At 42.3% G+C, this 27,705-nt stretch overlaps 1 long non-coding RNA gene across 1 annotated transcript in view; it reads left to right on the plus strand.

Moving 5' to 3' along the window:
* The window catches only part of LOC134344793 (uncharacterized), a 31,436-nt gene extending 21,286 nt beyond the window's left edge, over window positions 1-10,150 (plus strand). Inside the window, exon 3 of the long non-coding RNA XR_010017523.1 lies at window positions 10,091-10,150. This is a non-coding gene — a long non-coding RNA (uncharacterized LOC134344793). The remainder of the gene's footprint in view (window positions 1-10,090) is intronic.
* The last annotated feature ends 17,555 nt before the right edge of the window (window positions 10,151-27,705 follow it).

Here is a 27,705-nt window from a genome sequence, read left to right on the forward strand (position 1 = left end):
TTCCCTCATCCGGAGATTTCCATCGCGACAATCTGGCCAAGCATGGTGATTCGTCTGGAGACTCCCATTGAGAGAGCAGTACTGTCACGGTCCCGACCGTTAATTCCCCATATTCTCCTAATTCTCTTTGTTTGCAGTACACCTGATTCTCATCTAAACCCGCAGCATTTATATCCCAGCTCTGCATCCACTCATCGCCAGATCGTTGTTTTAGCCATTGTGGTAATTCATGTTCCTAGCTGCTTAGGATTGTGTATTCTAAGTATTACTTCAGTACTGAGGTTTACCTGTGTAAATCTGTCTCTCCATGTCAAGATAAGTATTGCCTGCCACTTCTCTTTCCTGTTTGCCGGTTAGCTCCAGCAATGCTCCGTGTCAAGATAAGAATTGCCTGCTACCTGCGTCCTGTTTGCTGTTCAGCTCCTGCAATGCCCCGTTTCAAGTTAAGTTTTGCCTGCCTCCTGCTTTTCCGTTCGCCCTTCTATTGGCTGTCAGCTCCAGCCACGTCCTCATCTGCATCCTTACTCTATCTCTGTGCCAGTGTCCTGCGTTTTGGTTCGCCCGTTCCTTGCAACACCTGGATGGCTCAGGGGCAGGAATGGTTACTTAGTTGTTTCAGACAGGGAGGGAGGCAAAAGAGTTGGGGGCATGGCACTGTTGATCAGAGATAGTTTCACAGCTGCAGAAAAGGAGGAAGTCATGGAGGGATTGTCTATTGAATCTCTGTGGGTGGAAGTCAGAAACAGGAAGGGGTCAATAACTCTACTGGGTGTTTTTTATAGACCACCCAATAGCTACAGGGACCTTGAGGAGCATATAGAGAGACAGATTCTGTAAAGGTGTAATAATAGCAGGGTTGTCGTGGTGGGAGATTTTAATTTGCCAAATATTGATGGGCATCTCGTGAGAACAAAGGGTTTAGATGGGGTGGAGTTTGTTAGGTGTGTTCAGAAAGGTTTCCTGCCGCAATATGTAGATAAGCCTACAAGAGGAGAGGCTGTACTTGATCTGGTTTTGGGAAATGAATGTGGTCAGGTGTCAGATCTATCAGTGGGAGAGTATTTTGGAGATAGTAGTCATAATTCTATCTCCTTTACCATAGCATTGGAGAGGGTTTAGGAACAGACAAGGTAGGAAAGTGTTTAATTGGAGTAAAGGGAAATATGAAGCTATCAGGCAGGAACTTGGAAGCATAAATTGGGAACGGATATTCTCAGGGAAACGTATGGCAGAAATGTGGCAAATGCTCAGGAGATATTTGTGAGTTGTTCTGTATAGGTACATTCCAATGAGGCAGGGAAAGGATGGTAGGGTACAGGAACCATGATTTACAAAGACTGTTGAAAATCTAGTCAAGAAGAAAAGAGCTTACGAAAGGTTCAAAAAACTAGGTAATGATAGAGATCTAGAAGATTATGAAACTAGCAGGAAGGAGCTTAACAATGAAATTAGGAGAGCCAGAAGGGAACATGAGAAAGCCTTGGCAAGCAGGATTAAGGAAAACCCCAAAGCATTCTACAAGTATGTGAAGAGCAAGAGGGAAGATATGAGATAATAGGACCAATCAAGTGTGACATTGGAGAAGTGTGTATGGAACCGGAGGATTTAGCAGAAACATGTAATGAATACTTTGCTTCAGTATTCACTACAGGAAAGGATCTTGGCAATTGTAGGGTTGACTTACAGCAGATTGAAAAGCTTGAGCATATAGAGTTTAAGAAAGAGGATGTGCTGGAGCTTTTGGAAAGCATCATGTTGAATAAGTCTCCAGGACCAGATGAGATGTACCCCAGGTTACTGTGGGAGGCGAGGGAGGAGATTGCTGAGCCTCTGGCAATAACCTTTGCATCATCAATGGGGACAGGATAGGTTCCGGAGGATTGGAGGGTTGCAGATGTTGTTCCCTTATTCAAAAAAGGGAGTACAGATAACCCAGGAAATTATAAACCAGAGAATAATATAGAAATTATTTCAGTAGTTGGTAATTTGATGGAAAAAATCCTGAGAGGCAGGATTTATGAAGATTTGGAGAGGCATAATATGATTAGGAATAGGCAGTATGGCTTTATCAAAAGCAGGTTGTGCCTTACAAGCCTGATTAAATTTTTTGAGGATGTCACTAAACACATTGCTGTAGGTTGAGCGGTAGATGTCGTGTATATGGATTTCAGCAAGGCATTTGACAAGGTACCCCATGCAAGGCTTATTGAGAAAGTAAGGAGGCATGGGATCCAAGGGGATCCAGAATTGGCTTGCTCACAGAAGGCAAAGAGTGGTTGTAGACAGGTCATATTCTGCATGGAGATCGTTGACCAGTGGTGTGCCTCAGAGACCTTTTCTCTCCATGATTTTTATAAATGACCTGGACGAGGAAGTGGAGGGATGGGTTAGTAAATTTGCTGATGACAGAAAGGTTGGGGGTGTTGTGGATAGTGTGGAGGGCTGTCAGAGATTACAGCAGGACATCAATAGCATGCAGAACTGGGCTAAGAAGTGGCAGATGGAGTTCAACTCATACAAGTGTGAGATGGTTCATTTTGGTAGGTCAAATATAATGGCAGAATATAGTATTAATGGTAAGACTCTTGGCAGTGTGGAGGATCAGAGGGATCTTGGGGTCCAAGTCCACAGGACACTCAAAGCTGCTCTGCAGGTTGACTCTGTGGTTAAGAAAGCGTATGGTTCATTGGCCTCCATTAACTGTGGGATTGAGTTTAAGAGCCAAGAGGTAATGTTACAGCTATATAGGACCCTGATCAGATCCCACTTGGAGTACTGTGCTCAGTTCTCATCACCTCACTACAGGAAGGATGTGGAAACTATAGAAAGGGTGCAGAAGAGATTTACAAGGATGTTGCCTAGATTGGGGAGCATGTCTTATGAGAATACGTTGAGTGAACTCGGCCTTTTTTCATTGGAGTGGTGGAGGGTGAGAGGTGAGTTGATAGAGGTGTATAAGACGATGTGAGGCATCGATTATGTGGATGGTCAGAGGCTTTTTCCCAGGATTGAAATGGGTAACATGAGAGGGCATAGTTTTAAGGTACTTGGAAGTAAGTACAGAGGAAATGTCAGCGGGATTTTTTTTATGCAGAGAGTGGTAACTGCGTGTAATGGACAGCCGGTGATGGTGGTAGAGGCAGATACAGTAGGGTCTTTTAAGAGTCTCCTGGATAGGTACATGGAGCTTAGAATAATAGAGGGCTATGGGTAACCATAGGTAATTTCTAAAGTAAGTACATGTTCGGCACAGCATTGTGGGCCGAAGGGCCTGTATTGTGCTGTAGGTTTTATGATCTATGTTCTAGATTTAAAAGGAGGGGGAGGTAAGGGAGAAATACAAGGTGATAGGTGAAACTTAAAGGAGTGGGATGAAGTTGGAGAAGGGGGAGTCCGATAAGAGAAAACAGAAGGCCATTGAAGAACGAAGAGGGGAGAAGACCACCAAAGGGTGGCGATAGACAGGCGATGAGATAAGGTGAGAGAGAGAACCATATAAACATATTATAATTGCAGCACGGAAACAGGCCATCTTGACCCTTCTAATCCGTGCTGAACGCTTACTCTCACCTAGTTCCATCTATCTGCACTTAGCCCATAACCGTCCATTCCTTTCCCGTCCATATAACTTCCAATTTTACCTTAAATGACAATATCGAACCTGCCTCTACCACTTCTGATGGAAGCTCGTTCCACACAGCTACCACTCTCTGAGTAAAGAGGTTCCCCCTCATGTTACCCCTAAACTTTTGCCCTTTAACTCTCAACTCATGTCCCCTTGTTTGAATCTACCCTACTCTCAATGGAAAAAGCCTATCCACATCAACTCAATCTATCCCCCTCATAGTTTTAAATACCTCTATCAAGTCCCTCCTCAAACTTCTACGCGCCAAAGAATAAAGACCCAATTTGTTCAACCCTTCTCTGTAACTTAGGTGCTGAAACCCAGGTAACATTCTTGTAAATCTTCACTGTACACTCTCTATTTTGTTGACATCTTTCCTATAATTCGGTGACCAGAACTATACGCATTACACCAAATCTGGCCTTACCAATGCCTTGTACAGTTTTAACATTACATCCCAACTCCTATACTCAATGCTCTGATTAATAAAGGCCAGCATACCAAAAGCTTTCTTCACCACTCTATCCACATGAGATTCCGCCTTCAGGGAACTATGCACCATTATTCCTAGATCCCTCTGTTGTACTGCATTCCTCAATGCCCTACCATTTACCATGTATGTCCTATTTTGATTAGTCCTACCAAAATGTAGCACCTCACATTTATCAGCATTAAACTCCATCTGCCATCTTTCAGCCCACTCTTCTAACTGGCCTAAATCCCTCTGCAAGCTTTGAAAACCTACTTCATTATCCACAACTCCACCCACCTTTGTATCATCTGCGTACTTACTAATCCAATTTACACCCCTTCATCCAGATCATTAATGTATATGACAAATAACATTGGACCCAGTACAGATCCCTGAGGCACACCACTAGTCACCGGCCTCCAATCTAACAAACAGTTATCCACCATCACTCTCTGGTGTCTCCCATCCAGCCACTGCTGAATCCATTTTGTTACTTCAATATTAATACCTAACGATTGAACCTTCCTAACTAACCTTCCCTGTGGAACCTTGTCGAAGGCCTTCCTGAAGACCGTATAGACAACATCCACCACTTTACCCTCGTCAACTTTCCTAGTAACCGCTTCCAAAAATTAAATAAGATTTCTCAAACATGACCTTCCACGCACAAATCCATGTTAACTGTTCCTAATCAGACCCTGTCTATTATATATACCATCTCTAAGAATACTTTCCATCAATTAACCAACCACTGATGTCAAACTCACAGGCCGATAATTGTTAGGTTTATTCTTAGAACCCTTTTTAAACAATGGATCAACATGAGCAATTCGCCAGTCCTCTGGCATCATTCCCATTTCTAACGACATTTGAAATATTTCTGTCAGAGTCCCTACTATTTCTACACTAGCTTCCATCAAGGTCCTAGGGAATATCCTGTCAGGTCCCGGAGACTTATCCACTTTTATATTCCGTAAAATCGCCAGTACTTCCTCTTCTTTAATCATTATAGTTTCCATAACTTCTCTACCTGTTTCCCTAACCTTGCACAATTCAATATCCTTCCCCTTAGTGAATACCGAAGAAAAGAAATTGTCCAAAATCTCCCCCATCTCTTTTGGTTCCACACATAGCTGTCCACTCTGATTCTCTAAGGGATCAATTTTATCCCTCACTATCCTTTTGCTATTAATATAACTGTGGAAACGCTTTGGATTTATTTTCATCTTACTTGCCAAAGCAACCTCGTATCTCCTTTTAGATTTTCTAATTTCTTTCTTAAGATTATTTTTACATTCTTTATATTCCTCGAGCACCTCATTTACTCCATGCTGCCATATCTCTTGAAAACCATGGTGCACTCAAACTTTTAACCTTTCCTTTCAACCTAACAGGAACATAAATATTCTGTACCCTCAAAATTTCACATTTTAATTACTTCCATTTCTCTATTACATCCTTCCCATAAAACAAATTGTCCAAATCCACTCCTTCTAAATCCTTTCACATCTCCTCAAAGTTAGCCTTTCTCCAATCAAAAATCTCAACCCTGTATCCAGTCCTATCCTTCTCCATAATTATATTGAAACTAATGGCATTACGAAAACTGGACCCGTAGTGCTCCCCAGCACAAACTTGTCACCTGACCTATCTCATTCCCTAACAGGAGATCCAACACTTCCCCTTCTCTAGTTGGTACCTCTATGTATTGCTGCAAAAAACTATCTTGCACACATTTTACGAACTCCAAACCATCCAGCCTTCTTACAATATGGGCTTCCCAGTCTATGTGTGGAAAATGAATATCTCCCACAATCACAACCTTGTGCTTGCTACAAATATCTGCTATCTCCTTACAAATTTGCTCCTCCAATTCTTGCTCCCCATTAGGTGGTATATAACACACCCCTATAAGTGATACCACACCTTTCCCATTCCTCAATTCCACCCATATAGCCTCCCTGGACAAGCCTTCTAATCTATCCTGCCAGAGTACCACTGTAAAATTTTCTCTGACAAGCAATGCAACACCCCCCCCCACCCCCGTCCCTCAGCTTCTATCACACCTGAAGCAATGAAATCCAGGAATATTTAGTTGCCAATCACACCCTTCCTGCAACCATGTTTCACTAATTGCTACCACATCATACTTCCAGGTATCAATCCATGCTTTAAGCTCATCACCTTTCTTATAATGCTCCTAGCATTAAAATAGATGCATTTAAGAAATTTTCCACCTCTTACTCTCTGTTTATCACTAACGGTGCAAACAACTTTACTATTTTCTTTGTCTTCCTTCTCCCCTGCATCTGTTGCTACACTCTGGTTCCCCTCCCCCCCCCCCTTGTATCTAGTTTAAATCCACTGGAGCCTCTCTAGCAAACCTACCTGCAAGAATATTTGTCCCCCTCCAGTTCAGATGTAAACCGTCCCACCGGAACACATTCCACTTTCCCTGGAAAACTGCCCAATTATCTATAAATCTGATGCCCTCCCTCCTGCACCATGTCTTCAGCCACGTGTTGATAATGGGGAATGGTGAAAGGGAGAGGCATAGCTCTTCTTTGAACCTGGTAGAGTGGGACGTTCACTCTACTCTAACCTGGTAGAGTGGGACATCATTCTTCTCGACAGTGGAGGAGGCCATGGATTGACATATTGAATGGGAATGGGAAGCAGAATTAAAATTGGTGGCCACTGGGAGATCTCACTTCTTCTGGTGGACAGAGCATATGTGCTCAATGAAACGGTCTCCCAATCTACATCAGGTCTCACCGATACACAGGAAACCACACTGGGAGCACTGGACACAGTATATGATCCCAACAGACTTACAGGTGAAGTGTCACCTCACCTGCAAGGACTATCTGTAGGTTGTACCTGGATTTCTGGTAGGATTCTGGATCACCAGTCTTGTCTGCCATAGATCTAGGCCTCAGCACACTGTGAATCTCCTTGTTCATCTAGAGCTTCCAGTTCAGGAAAATTCTGCATGTTCTCGAAGGCACTCATTCATCCACGCAGGTCTTGATGAAAGCAGTGACAACCAGGGCCCCAATCTCATCCGAAGATGAATCCCTGAAGATTATCCAGTCCACTCATTCAAGACAGGACTGTGAAGAGTGATCCACCTCCCTGGACCATATCTTTGCATACTCACCACTGGTTTTGTGGCCTGTATGTTGGGCGTAGAAGTATGGCCAGGCAACTGGACTTTCCAAAGTGCAAGCATGGGATGGCATAATATGCATTTTTGATGGTGGCAAAACAATGATCAAATGTGTTGGCTTCTCTGGTTCTGCAGGTTACAAGTTAGTGGTAGTTGGTCAGACATCATTTCCAACTAGCTCCTGTGTTGATCATTAAACCATCAGCGTACACTGTCTTATGATTGTTGATCACAGTCCTCAGCTCCTCCAGTGCCTGCCTGACGTTTGCCAGGGGTGTGTTACGCACCACTACCAGAATACAGGTGAAGCACTCCCTCAGCAGATAGAGCGGATAGCACTTAATTGCCAGATATTCCAAGTCAATCTCACAGTTTATTGTCTTCTGCAATATAGTTGGTCTTTCATGGATCTTGTTTTGGTTACTATTCTATAGATTTGCTGAGTATGCCCACAGGAAAATGAATCTCAGGGCTGTACATGGTGACGTATGTGTGCTTTGATCATAAGATTTACTTTGACCTTTGAATTTTGAACATATAATGTGGTGGTGTGATGACATCATTCATGTCATTCATATGCTATTACATACAACTGATAATGAATTATGTCAACAAACAAAGAATGCTGAATAAAAAATGTATTTACAATATTACTCAAATATTAATGAAATATTGAATACACAATCCTCCTCCCTGATTAACTGTAATCAGAATCAGGTTTATTATCACCGGCATGTGACATGAAATTTGTTAATTTAGCAGCAGCAGTTCAATGCAGTACATAATCTAGCAGAAAAAAATAAAATAAAACATAACAATAATAAATAAACAAAAAAAGTCAATTATGTACATTGAGTAGATTTTTTAAATGTGCAAAAACAGGAACATTGTATATTTAAAAAAAGTGAGGTAGTGTCCAAAGATTCAATGTCCACTTAGTAATTGGATGGCAGAGGGGAAGAAGCTTTTCCTGAATTGCTGAGTGTGTGCCTTCAGATTTCTGTACCTCCTACCTGAAGGTAAAAGTGAGAAAGGGGTATTCCCTGGGTGCTGTAGATCCTTAATAATGGACACTGCCTTTCTGAAACACTGCTCCCTAAAGATGTCCTGGGTACTTTGCACCCAGCTCAATATAGAATTCATCTCAACTTAAATATGCAACATATTGCAGTTTAGTCATTATATATTGCATATAAATATACTGTATACTATATGATACAAGTACTATTTAGACATTCACAGCATAGTAAATTTTAAATTGCTCCATTCAGGCCTAACGATTTAATCATGGTGGTTCTTTCTTACCAATATCTTTCCTGACAAGTGAGATTATTCTGCTTGGCAGGTGAGACTTGTGGCTGTGAAAACACTCTCAGGTTCTAGGGCTATCTCCATGGTGTGTGTAGGAGTTGACTCTGGGACTGCAGGAAGCAATTCTGACAGCTCTGGACACCTTTCTTCTCCAACAATTGACTCAGCTCTCCATTTACAGATGACATTAGACACAATCTCCACTGTGTAGGATAATGGTCCAGTCCTGTCCTTAATATTTCCAAGTACCCACTTTTGATCACTTGCATGTCCAGGAGTCACACACTGGACCGCCTTGCTTAAAGAGCCATCAAATTCTTTCAGCTCTTTGTCTTGCATATTCCGTCTGACATTTGGTTTGAGGAGATCCAAGAATGAATGCAAGTGATGACCCAGGAACAGCGTAGCTGATAAGTTGCTGGTTGTGCAGTATGATGCATTGCAATATACAAGGAAGAAATTGGTGAGATTCTGATTCAGTGTTAGTGTAGTGTATTCTGCTGACATTGCTCACAGTGCATTCTTCAAAATCTGGGCAACCCTTTCTGCCAAGCCATTTGTAGCTGATTGGTACAGTACAGATAGAATATGACTTATTGCATTCATTCTCAGGAATGACTGAAACTGCTCTGCAATAAGCTGTGGTCCGTTGTCACTGACCAAGAGTTTTGGAATACCAGCCTTTAAGAAGATGCTTCTCAACATACCCACAGTGTGTGAGACAGTAGTGGAGGCTGTGGGGAACAGTTCTGGCTATTTTGTAGCTGTATCGATTACTACCAAGAAATTTGTGTCCATGAATGATCTGGCAAAATCCATATGAATACTCCGCCATTCCCAGGGATGGAGAGGTGCTGCTCTTGTCATTCCGGACATGTTAGCATTCCAAACAGTACATAGAAAGTTGCTTGATCTACTGAACTATCCCAAGCCAGCAGAAAAAGCTATGAGCTATCACCAGCATGCCGAGATGATTGACATGTAGCTCCTCCAGCACTTTAGTTCTCAGCTTGGATGGTACAACAGCTCTCAATCTCCACATAATGCAGCCTCTGTCAAGGGTACATTCATACTGGCGCATTCCAGTCATTTTGAGTAGTCATGTAGACCTGAGTCAGTGTGGGGTCATTTCTGCTTTCCCTTTGGATTATCTCTGCAGTAATCTAGAGACATTTGATCTTCATTAAGGAGGATATGTCAAGAGGGGTGTCGTATTTTGTAAATGTTTCAGATATTTCCTTTCACAAGGGTAAATAGAACAATACATCAGCACTTTCATGATTAGTTGTGTTCTTAAATTCGATCTTGGAATCGTGTCCTTCAAAAAACAGAGCCCATCTCAAATTTGTGCTGGTGCTGTTAGTGGAACACACTTCTGTGGATTGAAAATGGGCTATATGGTTGATGATCGGTTATGAGGATAACTTCTATCCCACACAGGTACTGATTGAAACAATTTGCGTGCAAACCAGACTCTTGATCTCTGTCAATCTGTGCATGTTTTTCTCTGCAGGGATCAGGGAACATAATGCAAAGGCTATGGGGTGATATGACTGAACTTATACTACATGGCAAGGCATCACAGACAAGTTTCACCACTCAATATGGATCATAATGTGAGTACAGTGTCTGACATCAACACTCCCTTTGTCTTTTTGAAAGCCACCTCACACTGCTTTGTCTATTGCCATTTATTCCCGATCTGCAGTAACGAGTTCATGTGGTGGAGCACAGTAGCCAGGTTTGGCAGGAATCTCTTACAGTAATTGACCAATCCTAAAAAGAACCGCAACTCTGACACTTTCTTTGGTTTTGGGGTATCCACCACTGCTTGAATTTTCTCAGCACATTCGTATAATCCTTGAACATCAATGGTGTGACCATAGTAAGTGATACTTGGTTTAAAGAATTCACACTTGTCGTTTCACGCACTTTGTGAGTGTTTATGGCTAGAAAATCTTTGGCCTCTTCCTCCATCTCCATCTGTAGGTAGCTCTCAGTTATGCCCGTTTTGCTGATATGTTTTCCTCCAAAACGGTTTGCAAAGATATCCTCTATCCTAGGCAGAGAGTACTGATCTACTCTCAGTACTGGGTTGATGGTAACCCTAAAGTCACCACAGATCCTAACAAATTCATCCTTCTTAGCTACTGGGATCATGGGTGTTGTCCAAGGGCTACACTCAACCTTGGAAAGAATTCCTTCAGCCTCCATGCGATCATGCTCACTGACTACTCTATCTCTCTCTCTAGATAGAGTGGATATGGAGAGGATGTTGCCTATGGTGGGAGTATCCAGATTTGCTACTCCCTGGTGTCAAAATTGAGGGGTGACCCTTTAGAACAGAAGTAAGGAGGAAATATTTTAGCCAGGGACTCTGTGGAATGCTCGGCCACAGACTGCGGTGAAGGCCAAGTCCGTGTGTATATTTAAGGTGGAAGTTGATCATTCCTGATTAGTCAGGGCATCAAAGGCAGGTGTATGGGGTTGAGTGGGATCCAGATCATCCATAACAGAATGGCGTAGCAGGCTCGATGGGCTGCATGGCCTAATTCGGCTCCTATGTCTTATGGTCTTATCACAGACGGTATAAGGAACCGAACAAACTTTGTAAAAGTTGGGTATAGTATTTTCATTAAACACTATTTTACCCTTGATATGTTTCAGTTTTCTACTGCTATCCTTGACCACTGCTGTGGCTCATAAAGTGCCATTCTTAATTTGCTTTCAGATGACTCTATGACAGAGGATGTGGCATGTAAATTGTATATAGATTGCCAATCAAGTTGTGATTGTCTCAGACAAACAAGGCCCCACAATGCTGGCCCTCCTGTTACCATATACAAGCCAAATGTGGTTTGTTGATTGTTGTATTCCTAAATCTGTTATCTTCTCTCCATTATAAGTTCTTAGTTGGGCTTATGGTGACTTAAAATCACCACAGATCCTTGTAGACCCATTCTTCTTGGCTACTGGGACCCCTGGTGTTGCCCATGGGCTCCATTCAAACTTAGAAAGATTTTCTTCGGCCTCCACGTAATTTAGCTCCCTGGGTACCTTATCATTTAACACAATTTTACCTTTGATATGTTTGAGTTTTTCAGTACCATCCTTCAACACTACCGTGGCATCATCCGGTACCTTTCTTAATCTGCTTGCAGTTGACTATATTGCAGGGGATGTGGCATGCAAATGATGGCTGTATCTCCAGTCAAGTTGCAGGTATCTCAGCCACTCATGTCCCCTCAATGTTGGCCCTCCTGTGTTTACCACGTGTAAGCCCAATGTGGCTTGTTTGGTGTTGTATTTTACTGCTATGAAAGTCATTTTCACAGGACTAAACTTTTATCCAGTGTAAGTTCTTAGTTGAATATCTGCAGGCTTCAGTTCAGTACCCTTGAAATGCCTTTCAAACTTATTTTGTGGAATGTCTGAAACAGCTGAGCCTGAGTCCAATTCCATCGTAATTAATTTACTGTTCACTTCACGTTGCTTGTCTCTTGTTAGTTTTCATATGATAAACCACTTCACCTTCATCATTATCAGATTCTTCATCAATAGCATGTGTAGTCCATTTAGTTTTGCCTGCCCAACATGTTCTTTGCATATGTCTTACTTCGTTGAATTTTCTGCAAGATTCTCCTTTAAACCTGCATTGGTCTGGCGTATGTGACCATCTGCCACAATCATAACACAATTTGTATGACCAGACAGATTTCTACTTAGACTTTGCAATTTTGTTCATGCTCACTTTCATTCCTGACTGCAACTCAATTGCATCTCTAGATGCTGTTTCCCTTTATGCAGTGATTTTAATTGTTCCTTTAAATGTGAATTCTGCTTTAGTTAGAAGAGGTTTTTGTAAAATTCCACAAAATAAGCAATCCCTCTGTGTAACATTATGCCCTTCACTGAACTGGCAACAGTCAGCCAATTTCTTCAATTCAGCCACATAAGTTGAAGTGAACTCCCCTTCCTAAAGCATCATGCAGTCAACTATGGTTTTGGTTCTAAATGTTCCTACATGATACCAAAAAAACTAATTTCAGCTAGTTTGTTGGCGCAGTCAACTTTAGACAATAGACAATAGGTGCTGAAGCAGGCCATTCGGCCATTCGAGCTAGCATCGCCATTCACTGTGATCATGGCTGATCATCCACTATCAGTATCCAGTTCCTGCCTTATCCCCATAACCTTTGATTCCACTATCTTTAAGAGCTCTATCCATCTTTTTTTTGAGAGCATCTAGAGACTTGGCCTCCACAGCCTTCTGGGGCAGAGCATTCCATATATCCACCACTTCCTGGGTGAAAAAGTTTTTCCTCAACTCCGTTCTAAATGGCCTACCCCTAATTCTTAAACTGTGGCCTCTGGTTCTGGACTCACCCATCAGCGGGAACATGCTTCCTGCCTGCAGCGTGTCCAATCCCTTAATAATTTTATATGTTTCGATAAGATCCCCTCTCAGCCTTCTAAATTCCAGAGTATACAAGCCCAGTCGCTCCAATCTTTCGACATATGACAGTCCCGCCATCCCGGGAATTAACCTTGTGAACCTACGCTGCACTCCGTCAATAGCAAGAATGTCCTTCCTCAAATTTGGAGACCAAAACTGCACACGATACTCCAGGTGTGGTCTCACCAGTGCCCTGTGCAGCTGCAGAAAGACCTCTTTGCTCCTATACTCAATTCCCCTTGTTATGAAGGCCAGCATGCCATTAGCTTTTTTCACTGCCTGCTGTACTTACGTGCTTGCTTTCAGTAACTGATGTACAAGAACACCTAGATCTCGTTGTGCTTCCCCTTTTCCTAACTTGACTCCATTTAGATAATAATCTGCCTTCCTGTTCTTACCACCAAAGTGGATAACCTCACATTTATCCACATTAAACTGGATCTGCCATGCATCTGCCCACTCACCCAGCCTGTCCAAGTCACCCTGCATTCTCATAACATCCTCCTCACATTTCACACTGCCACCCAGCTTTGTGTCATCAGCAAATTTGCTAATGTTACTTTTAATTCCCTCATCTAAATCATTAATATATATTGTAAACAGTTGTGGACCCAGCACTGAACCCTGCGGTACCCCACTGGTCACCGCCTGCCATTCCGAAAGGGACCCATTAATCGCTACTCTTTGTTTTCTGTCAGCCAGCCAATTTTCAATCCATGTCAGTACTCTGCCCCCAATACCATGTGCCCTAATTTTGCCCACTAATCTCCTATGTGGGACTTTATCAAAGGCTTTCTGAAAGTCCAGGTACACTACATCCACTGGCTCTCCCTTGTCCATTTTCATAGTTACATCCCAAAAAATTCCAGAAGATTAGTCAAGCACGACGTCCCCTTCATAAATCCATGCTGACTCGGACCGATCCTGTTACTGCTATCCAGATGTGTCGTAATTTCATCTTTTATAATTGACTCCAGCATCTTTCCCACCACCGACGTCAGGCTAACCGGTCTATAATTCACTGTTTTCTCTCTTCCTCCCTTCTTGAAGAAAGGGACAACATTAGCCACCCTCCAATCCACAAGAACTCATCCTGAATCTATAGAACATTGGAAAATGATTACCAATGCGTCCACGATTTCTAAAGCCACCTCATTAAGTACCTTGGGATGCAGTCCATCAGGTCCCGGGGACTTATCAGCCTTCAGACCCAACAGCCTATCCGACACCATTTCCTGCCTAATATAAATTTCCTTCAATTCATCCATTACCCTGGGTCTTTTGGCCACTATTACATCTGGGAGATTGCTTGCGTCTTCCCTAGTGAAGACAGATCCAAAGTACCTGTTCAACTCGTCTGCCATTTCCTTGTTCCCCATAATAAATTCACCCACCTCTGTCTTCAAGGGCCCAATTTTGGTCTTAACGATTTTTTTCCTTTTTACATACTTAAAGAAGCTTTTACTATCCTCTTTTATATTCTTGGCTAGTTTACCTTCGTACCTCATTTTTTCTCCGCGTATTGCCTTTTTAGTTACCTTCTGTTGCTCTTTAAAAGTTTCCCAATCCTCTATGTTATACTTCTTCTCTTTTATTTTTATACTGTCCATTACTTCCCTTGTCAGCCACGGCCTCCCCTTACTCCCCTTAGGATCTTTCTTCCTCTTTGGAACGAACTGATCCTGCACCTTCTGTATTATTCCCAGAAACATTTGCCATTGCTGTTCCACTGTCATCCCTGCTAGGGTATTGTCCCATTGAACTTTGGCCAGCTCCTCCCTCATAGCACCATAGTTCCCTTTGTTCAACTGTAATACTGACACTTCCGAGTTTCCCTTCTCCCTCTCAAATTGTAGGTTAACTTTCTAAGTAAACTATCTTTTTTGACCTATTTCGCTTACCAAAACTGGGACTTGTTTCTCATTGGCTATTTCATTTGCTTCAAAATACTGCTCAATTCATTCGTTATACAGTACATCATCAAGTTACCTGTTGTGCAATCAAACACGTCTATCTTTTGGATGTATTCAACCATTTCTGCTACCTTTTTATAATTGTTATCACCTGGTACTCACTGTTTAAGAAGCATAAATGAATCTATTCTCTGCCATTTTTTACTTACCCATCTCTGTCCCCTTCCAAAGAAACAGTTGTTGTGTTTTTTTTAATACTTGTATGTCTCTTTCCCCCATGAAGAAAAAATGTGCTGTGCTTCAACAAGTAGGTAGTCATTTCGGGTTCATTTTAAAACTACATACCACCATAACTCCAAAACTAATTGTTAAAAAAAAATGGCAGCTGGGATGGTGATGTCTACTTACTTTTTTCTTCAGTCAGGTGTTCACATATGATGCGATGGCATAATGATGTATGCCATTCACTTAGTTTTACATATAACTGGTAAAGAATTATGTAATCAAACAAAGAATGCTTAATTAAACAATATATTAATAATATTACTGAAATATTAAACACACTACAGCTCCCAAATGAGTTAAGTGCTTCCATCCCCCATCAGGAAGGTCTCAAAGCTCTACGCTTCTTTTTGGATTCCAGACCTAATCAGTTCCCCTCTACCACCACTCTGCTCCGTCTAGCAGAATTAGTCCTTACTCTTAATAATTTCTCCTTTGGCTCATCCCACTTCCTCCAAACTAAAGGTGTAGCTATGGGCACCCGTATGGGTCCTAGCTATGCCTGCCTTTTTGTTGGCTTTGTGGAACAATCTATGTTCCGTGCCTATTCTGGTATCTGTCCCCCACTTTTCCTTCGCTACATCGACGACTGCATTGGCGCTGCTTCCTGCACGCATGCAGAACTCGTTGACTTTATTAACTTTGCCTCCAACTTTCACCCTGCCCTCAAGTTTACCTGGTCCATTTCCGACACCTCCCTCCCCTTTCTAGATCTTTCTGTCTCTGTCTCTGGAGACAGCTTATCCACTGATGTCTACTATAAGCCTACTGACTCTCACAGCTATCTGGACTATTCCTCTTCTCACCCTGTCTCTTGCAAAAGCGCCATCCTCTTCTCGCAATTCCTCCGTCTCTGCCGCATCTGCTCTCAGGATGAGGCTTTTCATTCTAGGACGAGGAAGATGTCTTCCTTTTTTAAAGAAAGGGGCTTCCCTTCCTCCACTATCAACTCTGCTCTTAAACGCATCTCCCCCATTTCACGTACATCTGCTCTCACTCCATCCTCCCGCCACCCCACTAGGAATAGGGTTCCCCTGGTCCTCACCTACCACCCCACCAGCCTCCGGGTCCAACATATTATTCTCCGTAACTTCCGCCACCTCCAACGGGATCCCACCACTAAGCACATCTTTCCCTCCCTCTGCTCTCTCTGCATTCTGCAGGGATCGCTCCCTACACAACTCCCTTGTCCATTCATCCTCCCCATCCCTCCCCACTGATCTCCCTCCTGGCACTTATCCGTGTAAGCGGAACAAGTGCTACACGTGCCCTTACACTTCCTCCCTTACCACCATTCAGGGCCCCAAACAGTCCTTCCAGGTGAGGCAACACTTCACCTGTGAGTCGGCTGGGGTGATATACTGCGTCCGGTGCTCCCGATGTGGCCTTTTATATATTGGCGAGACCCGACGCAGACTGGGAGACCGCTTTGCTGAACATCTACGCTCTGTCCGCCAGAGAAAGCAGGATCTCCCAGTGGCCACACATTTTAATTCCACATCCCATTCCCATTCTGACATGTCTATCCACAGCCTCCCCTACTGTAAAGATGAAGCCACACTCAGGTTGGAGGAACAACACCTTATATTCCGTCTGGGTAGCCTCCAACCTGATGGCATGAACATCGACTTCTCTAACTTCCGCTAATGCCCCACCTCCCCCTCGTACCCCATCTGTTACTTATTTTTATACACACATTCTTTCTCTCACTCTCCTTTTTCTCCCTCTGTCCCTCTGAGTATACCCCTTGCCCATCCTCTGGGTCCCCCCCCCACCTCCTTGTCTTTCTTCCTGGACCTCCTGTCCCATGATCCTCTCATATCCCTTTTGCCAATCACCTGTCCAGTTCTTGGCTCTATCCCTCCCTCTCCTGTCTTCTATCATTTTGGATCTCCCCCTCCCTCTCCAACTTTCAAATCCCTTACTTACTCTTCCTTCAGTTAGTCCTGACGAAGGGTCTCGGCCTGAAACGTCGACTGTACCTCTTCCTAGAGATGCTGCCTGGCCTGCTGCGTTCACCAGCAACTTTTATGTGTGTTGCTTAAGTGCCTTTTGTGCTCATTTTGAACTTCAAAACATGAAGGAGCCATCACGAACTCCCTTAGGCCCCAGTGACCCTATGATTTCAGTCTCTAAGCTTGAAGTGAGAGGATCCTTCAAAAGGGTGAACCCACTGTAACCATCCGGCCCAGATGGCGTACCTAGCCAAGTATTAAAGACCTGCACTGATCAACTGTCTGGAGTGTTCGCTGATGAATTTAACCTCTTGCGTTGGCAGGTTGGGGTATTCACTTGCTTCAAAAAGGCTTCAGTTATACCAATGTCTAAGAATAAATTGGTAACCTGCCTCAATGACTATTGTCCAGTAGCACTAACATCCACTACGATGAAGTGCTTTGAGAACTCTAGCATGAAAAGTGACTTGGATCAACTCCAATTTTCCTACAGTCATAATGGGTTTCAACAGGCGCCATTTCATTCGATCTTCAATCAACCTTGAAACATCTGGACAGACAAGATGCAGAATTAAGGATGCTCTTCATTGACTACATCTTGGCATTCAGTACTATCTTCCTCACAAAATTAATCAACAAGCTTCAGGACTTTGGTTTCAATACCTCCTTGTTCAATTAGATCCTCAATTTCCTCACTCGCACCCCAGTCAGTCTGGATTGGCAAAACTATCTCCTCCACAATCTCCATCAGCACGGCTGTATGACAAACTGCATGCTTAGCCCCCTGATTTACTCACTTTATAGTTATGACCGTCAGGCTAAGCACAATGCCAATGCCACACTTAAGTTTGCTGATCACATCACTATTATTGGCTGAGTCAAAGTTGGTGATGAACCAGCAGATAGGAGGGAGAAATCTGGCTGAGTGGTGCCACAACAACAACCTCTTACTCAATGTTAGCCATGCTAAGGAGCTGATTATTGACTTCAGGAAGAAGAAACTGGAAGTTCATAAGCCTGCCCTCATCGGGATAAAAGAGCTGGAGAGGGCCGGCAACTTTAAATTCCTTCGTGTTATCACTTCAGAGGATCTGTCGTGGGTCTAGCACGTAAATGCCATTATGAAGAAAGCACAGCAGCACCTCTGCTTCCTTAGAAGCATGAAAACTTGGTGTGGCATCTAAAACTTAGACAAACTTCTATAGATGTGTGGTGAAGAGTATACTGACTGGTTGCATCCTGGCCTGGTACGGTAACACCAATGCCCTTGAGCAGAATATCCTACAAATATCAGTGGATATGGCCCAGCCCATCACTGGTCAAACACTCCGTACCATTAAGCTTGGAGAACTGTCACAGGAAAATGGCATGTATGTCATTAAGGACTCCCACCATCCAGGCCATGCTGTCTTCTCACTGCTGCCATCAGGAAAAAATAACAGGAACATCTGGATTCAAACAACTAGGTTCAGGAACAGTTATTACCCCTCAGTCATCAGGCTCTGGAACCAGAGGGGATAACTGCACTCAACTTCACTCACTCCATCACTGAACTGCTCGCTCAACAAAAGGGCTCACTTACAAGGACTCTCCATCTCATGTTCTTGATATTTATTGCTTATTTAATCGCTATTATCATTTTCTTTCTTTTGTATTTGTACAGTTGTTGTCTTTTGCACGTTGGTTATTTGTCCATTCGGTTAGGTGAGTTCTTTCTTTCTGTCTATTCTGTTTCTTGATTTACAGTGTGTGCCCACCCAAGTGAATCTTAGGGTTGCATATGGTGATATATATGTACTTTGACAATAAATTTAATTTGATCTTTGAACTTGAGGTTTTGTTCTGCCTGATTTGAGTTGTTAAATACTTTCCAGCTCATTGGAAGTCTGTGCTGCTGCATTAAATGTGATAATGAGCTTTATCATCAACATCTGCTTTTGCCATGAGGTGGTCTCCGAGTCATGGAAAACATTCCACATTTTCAAGTTCTTGCTGTGAACCATTAATATTAAAGGTCTTTGTGGATCTGCAGGGGGCAGGCTTGGTGGAAGACTTCAGTTTTGTGGATGTTGCGTGTAAGGCCCATGTTTGTATGAAATTCATTAAGTTTACTGGAAAAATAAGCAAACAAATCTGGTGGTTCTCTCCCAGGCCAATATCACCAGACTGAGTACCCCTTTACTCTGTCAACTACATTGGGCCTACCACTTCATTCACTTGATGCCCAAATGAAGTAGCTCAACCCAAAATGTCAACTGTCCAGTTTTCTTCACAGATGCTCCAAGTCATTTTAAGTTCATCTGGCATTTCATTTGCATGCTGACACCAGCCTCCTGAAACAGGTAATAGGTAAGACCATAAGAAATAGGAGCAGAACTAGGCCATTCAGCTCACCAAGTCCATTCTGTCATTCCATCATGGCTGATTTATTATCCTTCAGCCTCATTCTCTTACCTTCTCCCTGTAACCTTTGATGCCCTGACCAATCAAGAACCTATCAACCTCCATTTTATACATACTCAATTACTTGACCTCCACAGCCATAAGTGGCAATGAATTTCACAGATTCACTACCCTCGTTTTGACCGTGACAGAGGGAGGTTGCCAGAGGACAGAGGAAAAGATCCCATGCTGTATGCAAGGCTTTGTTCCTGGGGTTTATTATTCCCTTTGACTCCTGGGAATCACAGGCTCATCACCATTGAAATCAGAGTAAGATTATTCAGGATGGTACTCAGAATTTCAACCAATGCATTTGGAGAACACTTGCGATCCTGCCAACCACCTCCTGCCACTCATGTGAATGAGTCTACTGTCTCTACCTTGGCCTTATCAATCACTAAACAAGAGTGAAGGCAAAGCATCCTCGATTCCAAGAGACTGCCTAAGAGTAAGTGAACTTTGAATGTATCTCAGAGTTTCTCTTATTAATTCCCTAAGAGGTGGGAAGCTATCAGCAATTCAAATAATCAATAATGTTTATTAATACTTTATTAATAGAAAAGTAAAGCTTCCAACAACAGGAAGATTACTTAATTCAGAGAAGGAAGTCTGAGAATCGGAGCGGGAGTGCGGTGGAAGCCATTTTGATTTTTTCTTTTTCTCATCGGAGTTAAGAGAGGCGGGACTGCGCAGGTGTCTGACGTCGGGCAGTGAAGCGTGGAAAATTTAAAAGGAACACTGCCTTATACAGCGGGCAGCGGAGTGAGCTGAGAGCAGAGTGGAGGCATAAGGGCTTTTGCTCAACAGGCTGAGGCGGAAATGGGTGAGGCAAAGTAGATTTGGTTTTCTATTTTTCCTGTTATTTGAGGAAAGGGGGAAGTATGAGTGTGAGGGCAGCTTGTTGTTCTCGGTGTCAGATGTGGGAAGTCGCGGAGTCTCCCAACCTCCCGGATTTCCACATCTCACCGGGTGTGCCAAGCTGCAGCACCTAAGGGACCGTGTTAGGGAACTGGAGCTGCAGCTCGATGACCTTTGTCTGGTCAGGGAGAGTGAGGAGTTGATAGAGAGAGTTACAGGCAGGTGGTCACACCAGGGCCACAGGAGGCAGATAAGTGGGTCACAGTGAGGAAGGGGATGGGGACGTGTCAGGTACTAGAGAATACCACAGTGGCTGTGCCCTTTGACATTAAGTACTCCTGTTTGAGTTCTGTTGAGGCCTACCTGGGGGAAGCAACATTGGCCGTGCCTCTGGCACAGAGTCCAGCCCTGTAGCTCAGAAGGGTAGTGAAAGGAAGAGGAGGGCAGTAGTAATAGGGGACTCAATTGTTAGGGGGTCAGATAGGCGATTCTGTGGACGCAGTCAGGAAACCCGGATGGTAGTTTGCCTCCCAGGTGCCAGGGTCTGGGATGTTTCTGATCGCGTCCAAGATATCCTGAAGTGGGAGGGTGAGGAGCCAGAGGTCATGGTACATATAGGTACCAATGGCATAGGTAGGAAAAGGGAAGAGGTCCTGAAAGGAGAATATAGGGAGTTAGAAAGTGAGTTGAGAAGAAGGACCGCAAAGTTAGTAATCTCGGGAATACTGTTTGTGCCACGCAACAGTGAGAGTAAGAATGGAATGAGGTGGAGGATAAATGCGTGGCTGAGGGATTGAAGCAGGGGGCAGGGATTCAAGTTTCTGGATCACCGGGACGTCTTTTGGAACAGGTGTGACCTGTACAAAAAGGACAGGTTACACTTGAATCCTAGGGGGACCAACATCCTAGCGGGGAGATTTGCGAAGGCTACTGGGGAGACTTTAAACTACAATGGTTGGGGGGGGGGCGGTTGGGAATCATATTGAAGAGACTAGGAGAGAGGAGGTTCGTTCACAAATAGAGAAAGCTAGTAGACAGTGTGTGAGGGAGGATAAGCAGGTGACAGAGAACGGGAGCACTCAGACCGAAGATGTAGGGGAGAAGGAAGAAAAAATAACAAAATTGTTAGGGATAAACAGGGTAAGAGGTGAAAAGTTTCTTAAATACATCGATTTTAATGTTAGGAGCATTGTAAGAAAGGTGGATGAGCTTAGAGCATGGATTGATACCTGGAAATATGATGTTGTAGTTATTAGTGAAACATGGTTGTAGGAGGGATGTGATTGGCAACTAAATATTTCTGGATTTTATTGCTTCAGGTATGATAGAATTGGAAGGGCAAGAGGCGGAGGTGTTGCATTGCTTGTCAGAGAAAATATTACAGCAGTGCTTTGGCAGGATAGATTGGAGGACTTGTCCAGGGAGGCTATTTGAGTGGAATTGAGGAATGGGAAAGGTGTAGTAACACTTATAAGGGTGTATTATAGACCACCTAATGGGGAGCAAGAATTGGAGGAGCAAATTTGTAAGGAGATAGCAGATATTTGTAGTAAGCACAAGGTTGTCATTGTGGGAGATTTTAATTTTCCACACTTAGACTGGGAAGCCCATTCTGTAAAAGGGCTGGATGGTTTGGAGTTTGTAAAATGTGTGCATGATAGTTTTTTTGCAGCAATACATAAAGGTACCAACTAGAGAAGGGGCAATTTTGGATCTCCTGTTAGGGAATGAGATAGATCAGGTGATGGAGGTATGTGTTGGGGAGCACTTCGGGTCCAGTGATCACAATGCCATTAGTTTCAATACAATTATGGAAAAGGATAGGACTGGACCCAGGGTTGAGATTTTTGATTGCAGAGAGGCTAACTTTGAGGAGATGCAAAAGGATTTAGAAGGAGTGGATTGGGACAATTTGTTTTATGGGAAATATGTAATAGAGAAATGGAGGTAATTTAAAGGTGAAATTTTGAGGGTACAGAATCTTTATGTTCCTGTTAGGTTGAAAGGAAAGGTTAAAAGTTTGAGAGAGCCATGGTTTTCAAGGTATATTGGAAACTTGGTTCGGAAAAAGAGAGAGAGATCTACAATAAATATAGGCAGCTTGGAGTAAATGAGGGCCTCGAGGAATATAAAGAATGTAAAAAGAATCTTAAGAAAGAAATTAGAAAAGCTTAAAGAAGATACGAGGTTGCTTTGGCAAGTAAGGTGAAAATAAATCAAAAGGGTTTCCACAGTTATATTAATAGCAAAAGGACAGTGAGGGATAAAATTGGTCCCTTAGAGTATCAGAGTGGACAGCTATGTGCAGAGCCAAAAGAGATGGGGGAGATTTTGAACAATTTCTTTTCTTCGGTATTCACTAAGGAGAAGGATATTGAATTGTGTAAGGTAAGGGAAACAAGAAGGGTAGTTATGGAAACTATGATGATTAAAGAAAAGGAACTGCTGCTTTTAAGGAATATAAAAGTGGATAAGTCTCTGGGTCCTGACAGGATATTCCCCAGGACCTTGAGGGAAGTTAGTGTGGAAATAGCAGGGGCTCTGACAGAAATATTTCAAATGTCATTAGAAACGGGGATGGTGCCGGAGGATTGGCATACTGCTCATGTTGTTCCATTGTTTAAAAAGGGTTCTAAGAGTAAACTTAGCAATTATCGGCCTGTGAGTTTGACGTCAGTGGTGTGTAAATTGATGGAGAGTATTCTTAGAGTTGGTATATGTAATTATCTGGATAGACAGAGTCTGATTAGGAACAGTCAACATGGATTTGTGCGTGGAAAGTCATGTTTGACAAATCTTATTGAATTTTTTGAAGAGGTTACTAGGAAAGTTGACGAAGGTAAAGCGGTGGATGTTGTCTATATGGACTTCAGTAAGGTCTTTGACAAGATTCCACGTGGAAGGTTAGTTAGGAATGTTCAATCATTAGGTATTAATATTGAAGTAGTAAAATGGATTCAGCAGTGGCTGGATAGGAGAGGCCAGAGAGTAGTGGCAGATAACTGTTCGTCAGATTGGAGGCCGGTGTCTAGTGGTGTGCCTCAAGGATCAGTACTGGGTCCAATGTTGTTTGTCATATATATAAATGATCTGGATGATGGAATGGTAAATTGGATTAGTAAGTATGCAGACGATACTAAGATAGGTGGAGTTGTGGATAATGAAATAGGTTTTCAAAGCTTGCAGAAAGATTTAGGCCTGTTAGAAGAGTAGGCTGAAAGATGGCAGATGGAGTTTAATGCTGATAAGTGTGAGGTGCTACATTTTGGTAGGACTAATCAAAATAGAACATACATGGAAAATGGTAGGGCATTGAAGAATGCAGTAGAACACAGGGATCTAGGAATAATGGTGCATAATTCCCTGAAGGTGGAATCTCATGTGGATAGGGTGGCGAAGAAAACTTTTGGTATGCTGGCCTTTATAAATCAGAGCATTGAGTATAGGAGTTGGGATGTAATGTTGAAATTGTACAAGGCATTAGTAAGGCCAAATTTGGAGTATTGTGGGCAGTTCTGGTCATCCCATTATAGGAAAGATGTCAACAAATTTGAGAGAGTACAGAGAAGATTTACTAGAATGTTACCTGGGTTTCAACTCCTAAGTTACAGAGAAAGGTTGAACAAGATGGATCTTTATTCTTTGGAGCACAGAAGGTTGAGGGGGGACTTGATAGAGGTATTTAAAATTATGAGAGGGATAGATAGAGTTGATGTGGATAGGCTCTTTCCATTGAGAGAAGGGGAGATTCAAACAAGAGGGCATGAGTTGAGAGTTAAAGGGCAAAAGTTTAGGGGTAACATGAGGGGGAACTTCTTTACTCAGAGTGGTAGCTGTGTGGAACGAGCTTCCAGCAGAAGTGGTTGAGGCAGGTTCAATGTTGTCATTTAAAGTAAAATTGGATAGCTATATGGACAGGAAAGGAATAAAGGGTTATGGGCTGAGAGCAGGTCAGTGGGACTGGGTGAAAGTAAGAGTTCGGCACGGACTAGAAGGGCCGAGATGGCCTATTTCTGTGCTGTAATTGTTATATTGTTATATGGTTATATGGTTACAGTTGCCATAAATCTGCTGCAAGATCTCAATGGGTCAAGATGTATCTGTGGAAGGAAAGGAATTGTTGATGTTTCAATTTGAACCCTTGCATAAGGACTGATGCATGGAGAGGCAAAATGGTCAGATTAAGAGTAGAAGAGTGTCAAGAAATGATTCCAAGGTGACTGATATCTTTTCAAATGGCAAGAAATCCTTTCTCACCACTCCCCATCTCCTCTCTATACTGGTCAGCTCATCTCTTCACTCTCAGTCCTGATGCAGGGTTTCAACATGAAATGTTAACAATTCCTTTCCTCCCACTGATGTTGCTTGATCCACTGAATTCTTCCTACATGTCAGTTGCTAGTCCAGATGACAGCATCATCAGTTTCTTGTCTCCAGTGTACTTACTGTGACTTTCTCTGAATCTCTGCACTTCTATGCACTACTACAGCCCAAAAGATGTCACATTACACATATTTTAAGTCACAACAGCATTAAAATGATTAGTGTTGATATACTGATATTGCATGGAATATGCATCCTCTAACCTGACAGCGTGAACATTGAATTCTCTAACGTCCACTAATTCCTCTCTTCTCCCCTTCTTTCTTCTTGCAGCCCCCATTCTGGCTCTGCTCTTATGCTTACTCTTCACCTCATCTGTCTACACCTTCCTCTGGTTCTCCTCCTTCATTCATTTCTCCCATGGTCCACTCTCCTCTTCTATCAGATTCCTTCTTCATCAGGCCTTTAACTTTTCCATCTATCACTTCCCAGATTTTCACTTCATCCACCTCCTCCACCCATCCACCTTCCCCCTCACCTGGCTTCACCTATCACCTTCTAGCTTGTATTCTTCCCATCCTCCCACCACCTTACTCTTGATTATTCCCCTATCCTTTTCAGTTCTGATGAAGGGTCTTGGTGTAAAACATCAACTCTTTATTCCTTTCTATATGATGCTGCCTGACCTGCCAAGATCCTCCAGCAATTTATGAGTGTTACCCATCAAACTCCTTTTACAACTCCTACAGTACCTTTCACCTTAAAGCCATGCCTTCTTGATTTTACACCTCTATCACTGGAAATAATATCTTGACTCTTTACTTATTCAATGACTCTCATAATCTTACTTTCTTATATCAGCTCACTTCTCAACCTTCAATCCAGGGAAAGCAAGCTCCACCTAACCAATCTCTCCTCATACCTATATTAAAGAGATTAGTTAACATTCCGTTGAATCTCCTCTGCACTTTCTCAAGCACAACCATATCCTTCCTGTTGTGTGGTGCTTCAAGCTACTGCTGCTTGTATTTCTTATTTTCTTTATATGTTCTCATCTCCATCTTTATTCACTGTCTATAGAAAATATTTTTAAACACATCGCAAACTTCCATACACAGTACTTCTGAGTTTCCACAATCTTTGAAATATTTCTTATTTTTATTTTATTTTATATGTTGACATGTTCTTCATTCATTGTTTATAGAAACAATTCTCTAACCACATCGCACAATTCCATACACAGTAGTTCTGGCTGTCCACAATTTTTGAAGCATGCACTTCAATCACCACTACTTTGAACTGATTCAATGACCTATAGGCTCACTTTCAAAGACTCTTCACAACTCATGCTTTCAGCATTTTTCTACATCTGCAGATTGTCATCTCTTGCAGAATGGTTGTTTGTCGGTCTTTTTCTGTTTATGTATAGTTTACTCATAAAATTCTATTATATATCGTTTTCTTCATGTAAATTCCTGCAAGAAAATGAATCCCAAAGTAAATATAGTAACATATACAGTATGCATTTTGATAATAAATTTGCTTTCAATATTGAGCTTTGACCATCCAAGCAATCTTGACCATATCTTCCTTGTTCTGCCTTTTGTCTTTTGCATACCCTCTTCAAATAGACATCCAAAATTTCTGCCCTAGCAGTGGAAAACACAGCCATTTTACATGCATATATGCACCTTTACAGAGTTAATACAGAGTCATGGGAAGTCCAGAGTTTTGGCTGGTCTTCCAGCTTTCACAAATTATCTCATCTCTCATGAGTGATCTTCCATTTGTCAGAACTGCAGTTATCGGCTAATCATTTCAGATCCATTAGGAACAATTTGTTTTTTTTAATTGCATGTAAAGAATTAGGGTCAGTCAATTTTTCTTTCATTTCCCAGTGGGTAGTGATATGTCTGAAATGCATCTAATATATCCTCCAAGGTGTCAATTGCCATCTGTGTATATGGTACTGTTCTCTCCCCAAGTGACCAATGGAATAAAACAAATTACAACTTTAATTTGGTCAAGCCTAGTTTACACCCTTACCCTCTTTTCATTCTTTTGTCAAAATACCTGCCTGGAAATCCAGCAGTTCGGGTATCTTTATTTGTCCGATTGTGTGCTATCTCAGTTGAATCCTGTACCTCACTGTTTATGTCAACATGTAGTATCAAGAGGGAGGGATTTGATTCAAGCATGGTATTAAAAATGTTACAGTTCCATCAACCAGTATTTCAAAGTTCAAAGTAAATTTATTATCAAAGCGTCACCATATACTATTTTGAGATTCATTTTCTTGCAGGCATTCACTATAGAGCAAATAAATACAATATAGCCAATGGGGGGAAAATGCATACAAAGACTGACAAACAACCAATGTGCAAAAGAAGATGAAAATGTGCAAATAAATAAAACAATACAGAGAACATGAGTTGTGGAGTCCTTGAAAATTATTCCATAGGTTATAGAATCAGTTCAGAATTGAGCCGATTATTTCTGATGCAAGTTCTCAGAGTCTCTCTAGTTGCTCTCTAAGATACTGGAAAGTGGTCGATAACTTATCAGTAAAGGTACTACGTTATTAATGAAAAGATAAACCAACAATACTTACAAAGTTTAGCATTCTTGCTGAGAATTTTCTTCATGCAGATTGTTGCTGGAAGTTCCTCTGCACTTTGAGGCAGTTAATCATACAATGCAATCCTTGAAGGGATGGCAGCATTACAACAGCGGTAACTGCTCACAACTCATATTGACTCTTCTTACTGAAGACCAGTCAGAGCATCCTCTACTCTTTGGTGCTGTGCTATGGTTCACTTTGGTGCAGCTTGTAAATCCCCACTGAGATGCATTGAGAACCAGGAAAACTGAACCAGTGAATTCCAAGCAAGTACATTTT

Source organism: Mobula hypostoma, chromosome 4, assembly GCF_963921235.1.
Source record: "Mobula hypostoma chromosome 4, sMobHyp1.1, whole genome shotgun sequence".
In the NCBI taxonomy this organism is placed as follows: Eukaryota; Metazoa; Chordata; class Chondrichthyes; order Myliobatiformes; family Myliobatidae; genus Mobula; species Mobula hypostoma.